This window comes from Austrofundulus limnaeus, unplaced genomic scaffold (assembly GCF_001266775.1).
Source record: "Austrofundulus limnaeus strain Quisiro unplaced genomic scaffold, Austrofundulus_limnaeus-1.0 Scaffold65, whole genome shotgun sequence".
In the NCBI taxonomy this organism is placed as follows: domain Eukaryota; kingdom Metazoa; phylum Chordata; class Actinopteri; order Cyprinodontiformes; family Rivulidae; genus Austrofundulus; species Austrofundulus limnaeus.
The window spans coordinates 551,710-560,237 of NW_013952467.1; positions in this window are offsets into that span (position 1 = coordinate 551,710).

Sequence of the window (8,528 nt, forward strand, 5' to 3'; positions counted from 1 at the left end):
AGAAGCTTTCAACTTTAGGAGATGTATTATAGAGGCATTCAACCATGGAATTTTATTTTTCCGGACTGGAACTTTACAAGTTGAAATATATTTTTCCTGAATTGTCTCAGATTCATTATAAAAATTTGACAAAATGTGATTTGGATTTGACAGAGAAATACCCTCATTCTAGTTAGTCTTCTTTGACTACTATCACGGTCGTATTACAAAAAGTAAACATTGCAGAAGAGTGTAGGAGGAGTTGATGGTGGTGAAATCATAAAACCTTCCTTCTGTGTGCTGGGATCAAACTTTGAAAGACTTCAGGCTCCAAACATGATTAGGCTTCATGCATACAGTATAGACCTTTAAGAAGCAGTGTGATACTTATTGAGTGTATACTTCTGGATTATTCAGATCTATATTTGGAAAACCAAGGCCAGTGCATGATGGGAACATCACTCCACATGTTTTGACTCCAGTAATAAAACTGCATTTCATAACACACGATAAAACACAGTTATGACCACAGATGTTGCAGGCCGCCCGTCCTGCTCATCTCCTCTGTTTTTGTTTACATCGACGCCGCGTCCCCATTCTGACCCAGTATGATGCTAATTCCATCAACTGCTGAGAGGCTCAGGACTCAGCAGCCAACACGGATCCTCCCGCTGTTCAGCTAATGAGGCATATATCCATGTTATTTTTCAAATAATTACACAAGATGCATGCGCAGGCATGCTCAGTAGACTGGAACAGTGACTTTCATGTTGGACACATGACTGGGCCTTTGGAATAACCACTGATATGTGTGTGTTTCTGGCTTTGAGTTTAATCAGATGTGTAAACAGGAGGGTATCACATGGATAACAAAGTACACATGAATATGAACAGAAACACATTTTTCCCCCTAATGTTTAAACTTCTGATTGATTAAACCAGACATAAGTTGTTACTTCAAAGTGAGAAACCAGTTCAATCACATGATGGCCAAACATCTAATAGATCAACTTAGGTCCAAATAACATTTGTCTGTGCATTTAGGAGAAAGGTTAAAAACCTTCATCTGTAGAAAAGTAATAGGTTTGAACTCTGTTTTTAAAGAACACAAAGGTACACACAAAATCCTGACCAAACTGCAAGATCTGTTTATTATAAAATCTCTGCATGCAGAGAGCGAGTATTGCAGATGTAATGCTGCAGCCACACAGCTACAATATAAAAGCCTGCTGATCTTTTCCAAAAGAAAGTCCTGTGACTGAAGGCTTCAGTTCATTGTGGTTAAACCTATTGGGTTAAATGAACAATCTTTAAAACATTTGCGTCAATGAAACTGATTGAAAAAGCTGCAGATAAAGAATGTTTAATTCCTGTGGACTGTGAACGCTTTTGGAAATCAGCTGGATTGTTGTAAAGCCCCTATAGAGGGGTTTGACCTAATGTGGTACTTTGCTGTGCACCTCATTTTGTAATGCGATCAGCTTCAGAATTTACCACAAAGCTTTTTGTTTGCACTATTTTTACACTGGATGACATCTTATCAGACAAATTCATGAGGACGTCACGAGTGAAGGTGCGTGGATGTGTGTGGATGTGTGTGTGTGTGTGTTTGTTGCCACCCAAATTAGTTGGATGTCAGATCTCCGTCACTTTGTAACCATGTCAGTAGACCTCAGGAGGCTCGGAGGTGTGTTTGGTATCGCTGTAAGCTACTGTAAAAGATGATGAGAAGAGCACAGCAGATGGAATGTCACAGCAGACAGGTGTTTCTTCAATTCTGAATAAATTGCCAACAGGGTCAAAGCCCTCGCTCCGCCAGTAGCATATGTGACGCATGCAGGGTGTCAGCGTTTGTATAACATCCGTTCAGTTTCTGTTTCTCACATAAACACCGAGCTGTGCACCACCCTTACCCCCCCACCCCAAGTTTTTGCCTTATTCTGCAGTTTCTTCAAACTGAAAAATGTCTGCAGCTTGAACTCATGAAAGAATTAAATGCCATGCTTCAAACAAATTCAGTCTTTTCCTCACACAGTATCTGCAGTGTTTTCAAATGTGGAACTCGACACAATACAGCAACTGTTTCACTCTGTTGACTTATTAATTCTGTCCGAATCATGCTTTTTTTTTCAACAAGTAAGGTATTATTTGCTGATAATCATTGAACGCCACTCCGAAAGACATGAATTATCCCACTTAACTGGATAAGTGCATGCACTGGCTACAGAACAGAAAGAATTTGATATCACATATATGATTTCTTTTCACAACGACACATTACAGTTTCAAATTAGAACTCCCAATGCCATTTAACCTGGAGAAAAGATTTGTTTCATTACGCTGACTCTGAAATAATTTGGCCCACTTTTAAGAACCTAGAACACGCTGTTCTAAATCCAGGTCCTCAAGGACCCTTATCCTGCATGCTTTAGATGTTTCCCTGCTTTGGCATACTTGATTTAAATGAATGAGTGACTGTCAGGCGTCTGCAGAACGTAAAGACTTACTGAAGAGCAGGGAAACAACTAAAACATGCAGGATGCATTGAGGACCAGGACTGAGAACTACTGGAAAGTATTCTCCTCTCCATCTTGTTACAAAAGACACCAGTGAGGGCAAGCTTAGCCATAAAACGACAATGACATTGAGGTAGGTGATGAAAAGACAAAGTCACATCTGCCTTCCTGCTCTTCTCCTGGCATCATCCTTCATCCTAAAGGGGTAACAGGTGCTAGGAAGGGCTAAAATGATCCAGTATTAGGTTTGGAAATGACCAAAACAGCGTCTCCTCTCTTGTCCCTGTTGCTAAATGTGGCAGGCGGTAATGTTTTAGAATCCTGGACCACAAGGGAACACAAGGCCATGTTCTACGATCTGTGTCATTTCCTTTTGGAACTTCTGGACCCCGAGCAGCCATTACCTACAGCAGGAGCACAGAGCACTGAGGTAATGACCCATTCGGTCAATACAGTCTGCCTGTTAGCCTAGTCACAGCGCCAAACTAATTGCATATAATTGGTCCAGACTATTTTGAGTGCATGCGTGGCAAAATGGCTCCAGGGAAGACGGTTATTGAAAAAAATAATAATAATGTCCTGTAATGCGAGACTGGACAGGGAGGTGAACAGGTGTAACCATACCGGGGCTATTTACAAAACATTTATAGATGCACATACGTGTCTCCATGAACTCATACACACATGGAAAAGCTGACCCTTGATGCACTCGATTACCTCAACTCCTATCTGAACTGGAGAACCTGAGCTCTCATTTTCAATCTGCGTCATGTAACTCTTGTGTCCGGCCCACACTTCATTTTAAACTTTCATGTTTAGAGGGTCTGATAAAGATCAGGATGTTGAAAAAAACCTCAGTCAGTGCATCCACTGTAATCCTGACCTCGGGGAACCTGGTCATTTGGGGCTAAACAGGTGCAGAATATTGTGGAGAAAACCAGTGCTTGTATAAATGGGAACATTTTAATAATCCCAGCTAGCAAAATTGCTCTCTTTATATTGTGAATTGATAAGCACATAAAGACAATAGTCTAGTAGATTAAGACTGCTAAAATAAATCTTCCCATTTAAAGCAACAGACCCACTGGCACTAATTTATTCAAATGCAGCCTTCCTCAGAAGGAGACCATCTTTTCAGCTCCATCATTTAGTTAAACTTGTATTATGTTCTATTAAAGCAGTGTCATTAAATATATAACTCTGATGAAAATGTATGAACTTGGACAATGTTAACATCAAAGTTCTCGCTCCATTGCTCTCCCAAGTAATTACTTGATGACACATCTTCATTTCTGATATTTCAGCTGTTATATAACGCAATTAGCACACAGGAAATACACCCAGCCTGAAAGCATCAAGAGATGAATAAAGTAGATATCAGAGCCTCTGTTACATGTAAAGACAAGGTGATGCTGAAAGCATCAGAGTAAAATCCTGGCTGTTCTTTTATTAGTTCATCAAGTCATCCATTGAGATTTTCTGCCAGCCGGTGAAGATCAAAGATGAGTAAGATCTGGGATTTTAATTAAAAAAATACTGACAACAAGATTACATAAGAGTGGCCATTGTTGAAATTGTGCTGCAAAATAAAGAGCACTCACTCCAAGTCTGATGTGAACTTAGATTTATTATAAGAATTGAAAGCACATCAATATTTTGTGCTGCATTACAATAAACTTGATCCATTTTTACTCATAAAACACTTTCATTTTGATCTGAAGGACTTTTCAGACATTTGGTGAAAACAGTTTCAAGGACTTTCCTGTAATAACAAAAGCTTTGAACTTTGGAAAAAAAATGAAATAAATTCTTCTCAAGCTTCGTGTTCTTTTCAAAGTGACAAAAGTGATGGATTCAGATGTTTTACAGGCTTTTTTGCTTGCAGTGGTTAAAAATTATGTAATAAAAACTATGAAGCAAAAGTGAATTCTCTTTTTTATAGACACTAGAAGTTCTTTGATTGCTTTAATTTCTTCCCACAATCCTAAACCATGCATATAACTTTAATTAGTGACTGAATTGATGCAAGTAGCTACTGTGTGCTTCGTTGTTTATCTTGTCTGTCTGTGTTGGCCCTGCTTGCAATGACCTTCTCACACAAAGCAAGAGTATAAATTGATGGAAACAAAATGCTTTACATTTTTAACATTTACACATTAAAAAAAACCCTTTCAAAGCATTAAAAACTCTGTTTTTATTGTGATACAGTTGTCATGTGTTCAATTTTGATACTCCTCAATAACAAAAAAATGAGCAAAAAAAAAGCTGAAATCAACTTATCATTAACATTTGTTTTGTTAAAGTAAAAATACCTTAATAAAAATGATATCCACTGATAAGAAAAATACTTTAGTGAAAGTCATAAACCTGCTCACAATAATCTGGAAAGTAAGTACTTTTACATACACTCTAAGAAATAAAGTGTGAAATACTTAACCAAACTGCTTGACCAAATGGAGCAATTTACACATTTTTTAAAAAATTAATAAACTGCTTCACATTTACTCAACTCGGTTAAGTGGAACCAGATTGCATAACTAAATTCAACACTTCCATTTTCAGCACACATAAATAAATGTCATACAGTCATACAGTCTGTGTATTTGTTGTCTTTGTGTTTCAGTTTCCAGGGTTTCTCATTATTCTTTTACTTCTCCTCAGTCTCCCTGCAGTGTTTTCTCAGGCCTCTCTGCCACCATCACCTGTCAATAATTTGTAATCAACTTCCAGCACAGGTGCTGCCACTTATCTCCTTCCCCTCTGTGTTATTTAACTGGTCTCTTGTCACCACTTAGATGCTGAATCATTATCCTCTCTGCCTTGATGTGCTCCTCCGTGTTTCTCCCCATGTTTGCACTGTAAGTTTGCTGCCACGACAGCCTTTTGTTTTGCAGTTTGATAAAACATTTTATTTACTTACTCGACATCCGTCTGTGATGTCCACGCTTTAGATTTGACACCCTCGCTACAACTCCTTTCATGATGTGTAACGGTCACATTTAAATTTGTAACGTGTAATTGCATGTAAAATTTTAAAGTAAAGAAGTTTAAGTATCCTTCATGCATTGAATGTGACAAAAGAGTAAAAGGTATTAAAATTAATGAGTTAAAAATACAGATCTTCAAAAAAAACTTAAGTACTATGCAAATTAAATGTACTTAGTTACTATACACCAAAACAACAATTAGTGTTACATCGTTCAGTATTGCTTTTGTAACACCTGGACCCATTGCTGACAAATGTTGAAGGGTTCTAAATGTGATATTTTTTCAGCTTGAATCAGTTGCCAGCATGACTGATTTCTGATGAAGAACCTCCTTGTTTATTTGTGAGTTGAAAACAAAAATCAAGTCATCCCTGGAAACAAGGTTTTCCAAGATACAATGATTCAACATACCAAGAAAGCAAGTTTTGTGGTTACAGGCTTGACAAGTTCAAGAAAATGCTTTTCTGAGTAAATTATCTCTTGACCTCCACATGTGGTTTGTTTTATTCAGCCTCATATGCTTCTTTCTGTTTTGTAAACAAACTGCAGTTTTATCTCAATCTGTTGTCTGCCAGAAGCTTCCATCTGCTTCATCTGATTAAAATAAGTAATTTTAATTTAAATAGTTGGAAAGTAACTGTAGAGGAAGTAAAATGAGTGGCATAATGGAAATAGACAGAAGCTATTAGTCACTGCATTTACAGAGATTGACCCAGACATTGACTTATACAACAGGCTTAAATATACATTGTGTCTGCATCTCACAGTCAAACTGTGTTTTCATTATTTGCTGAATGTACAAGCTGTACTAAAACAATTAGCAGCCTTGTCTCATAACGAGTCACAATCATGCACTGTACAGGCAGTGAGATCTGGTTTTAATCACTGCAATGACATGCATCATCACTCCCCACAACAAACTGTGTTTTTAGCACATCTGCAGATCATGTGAGTGTCTAAATACTCCAGAATGGATAATTAAGACAGCAAAGTAATATTTACCTTCTCAAATATTTTGCTAGACAAAGTTTTTTAATGATTTTGTTATCATGGTTGGGCTCTGGAACAAGCAGACTTAAGATTAGCTGTAAATGGAGTTTTTTGAAGTTGATTGGCTGCTTTTCACAATTATGTATTCACCACTTTATTATTATTATTATTATTATTATTATTATTATTATTAGCCTGATTTTTATTATTTTAAGCTCCAAGGAAAACTTGCTGTATAACCCTACTGACTTGCAATTTCTGAAAATGGTGTACAATCAGACTTTATATTTACTTATAATGATATTAACTCAAAACGTGTGTTTCACTCAAAAGAGTGAAAGAAAATTAACAGTTTTGCCTCATTTTGTTAAAACAGCTACATGTCCTCTGGAAATCTCACCATTGTTATTTTCATGATCAATTATTATATTTTTTGTGTAATTTCCAAATTCTGTGGAGTTTAACACATATATGAAAAACCGTGGGCTCCGGGTTTCAAAAGGAGCAGCAGCAGCTGCTGATCCCATGCAGATCCCATTAGCCTGGTAAAAACCAGACCTTTATCCTTCACTTTGAAGGGAAACTAGAATTGAACGGAACTGCGTAGGAAGGCAAGGGACAGGCTGACATGGGATGGAGGATTTTTATCAAACTGATCTTCTCCCTCATTACTGAGATAAGGACACACCTGCAGCGAGGACCCCTCCTCTCCTGGGTTGGTTTGTTCAAGTCCACTGACCCATAGTACCAGTGTAAAGAAAAGATCACTATACAGGAGGATTAGTAGGTATTTTATTATTATGATCATTAAAACCAGAATTATTGTGAATAATGTTTTACCTCAGTGGTGTGAGAGCAATAAGAGATAAAAATTATAGATAAAAATAGTAATTAATATATATATATATTACTGTACGTGTGTGTGTGTGTGTTTGCAGCAGTTTTTATTTTGGTTACAAAATGCTGAGTTTAAACTGTATATAATATATACTTTTTTAACTTAAAATGTTTTCACATATTCATATCTCTTCAAAATAACTCAAAACTTAAAGAAAATAGACACTATGCTATGATCAATGTGCAACTCAGAAGTGCTGAGTCGCACACAAATTCAGTTTTCAGCTTTACTCCTGATCAGGTGTTCAAAAAAAACCCTTCTACAAAAACATATTTTCTATTAATGCACAAAGGCATTTCTCAAACAGTTATTTGAACGAAAGACGAAGTTTGTTTTCTTTACCGGGGGATCTGATGCATGTTTAACCTTCTTCAGTGGTTCCTAACCCTGGTCCTTGACCCACCTGATTTGTACAAATGGGTGATTAACAGACTTCTGAAGAATCTGAAGACCTTCTGAAGAGCACGGAAACAAACCAAAAAAGATGCAGAATAGTGGTCTTCAAGTACCTGGGACCACTGCCTAGATTGAAGGGAAGGCAAGGTAAACCCCGGCTGGATTTTCTGTCCTTCACAGGGTCACAAACAAACAACCATCCATGGTCGCAGCCATCAGTAAACCTAACATGCAAGTGCTCAGAGAACCTCCACACAAGGGAAATATGAAAACTTCATGCAGATCTTCAAACCCAGGACACGGGTAACAGTGCTACCCAAAGCTCAACCAAGACTAAAAACGGAGTACCTACAGAGTACATCGCTGCTACTTAATATCCAGCTGTACAAAAACCCTTTAGAAACAGTTTGAGTGGACTTATTTATCTCTTAAGTAACTGTAAATCTTTGACCATCACAATTTGCTTTCTTTCTTTCTTTTTTTTTTTTCAAAAGGATGTGGGACAAAGGATGTCCTGGCATGGCTGAGAAAAGTGCTGACTTTCATAAGCTGTGTGCATGCGCCACAGGACCTTCATGTTAAGGCCATCGTAGCCGAACTATAATTAAAAGAGCAGAACGTTATCCCCAGTGCTTAGCACAGTCTGGACTAAAAGTAAAACCTGTAGTGGAAAAGGTTAAGAGGAGAGGACGCCTAGATCTGGTTGGCTAACACACACACACACACACACACACACACACACACACACACACACACACACAC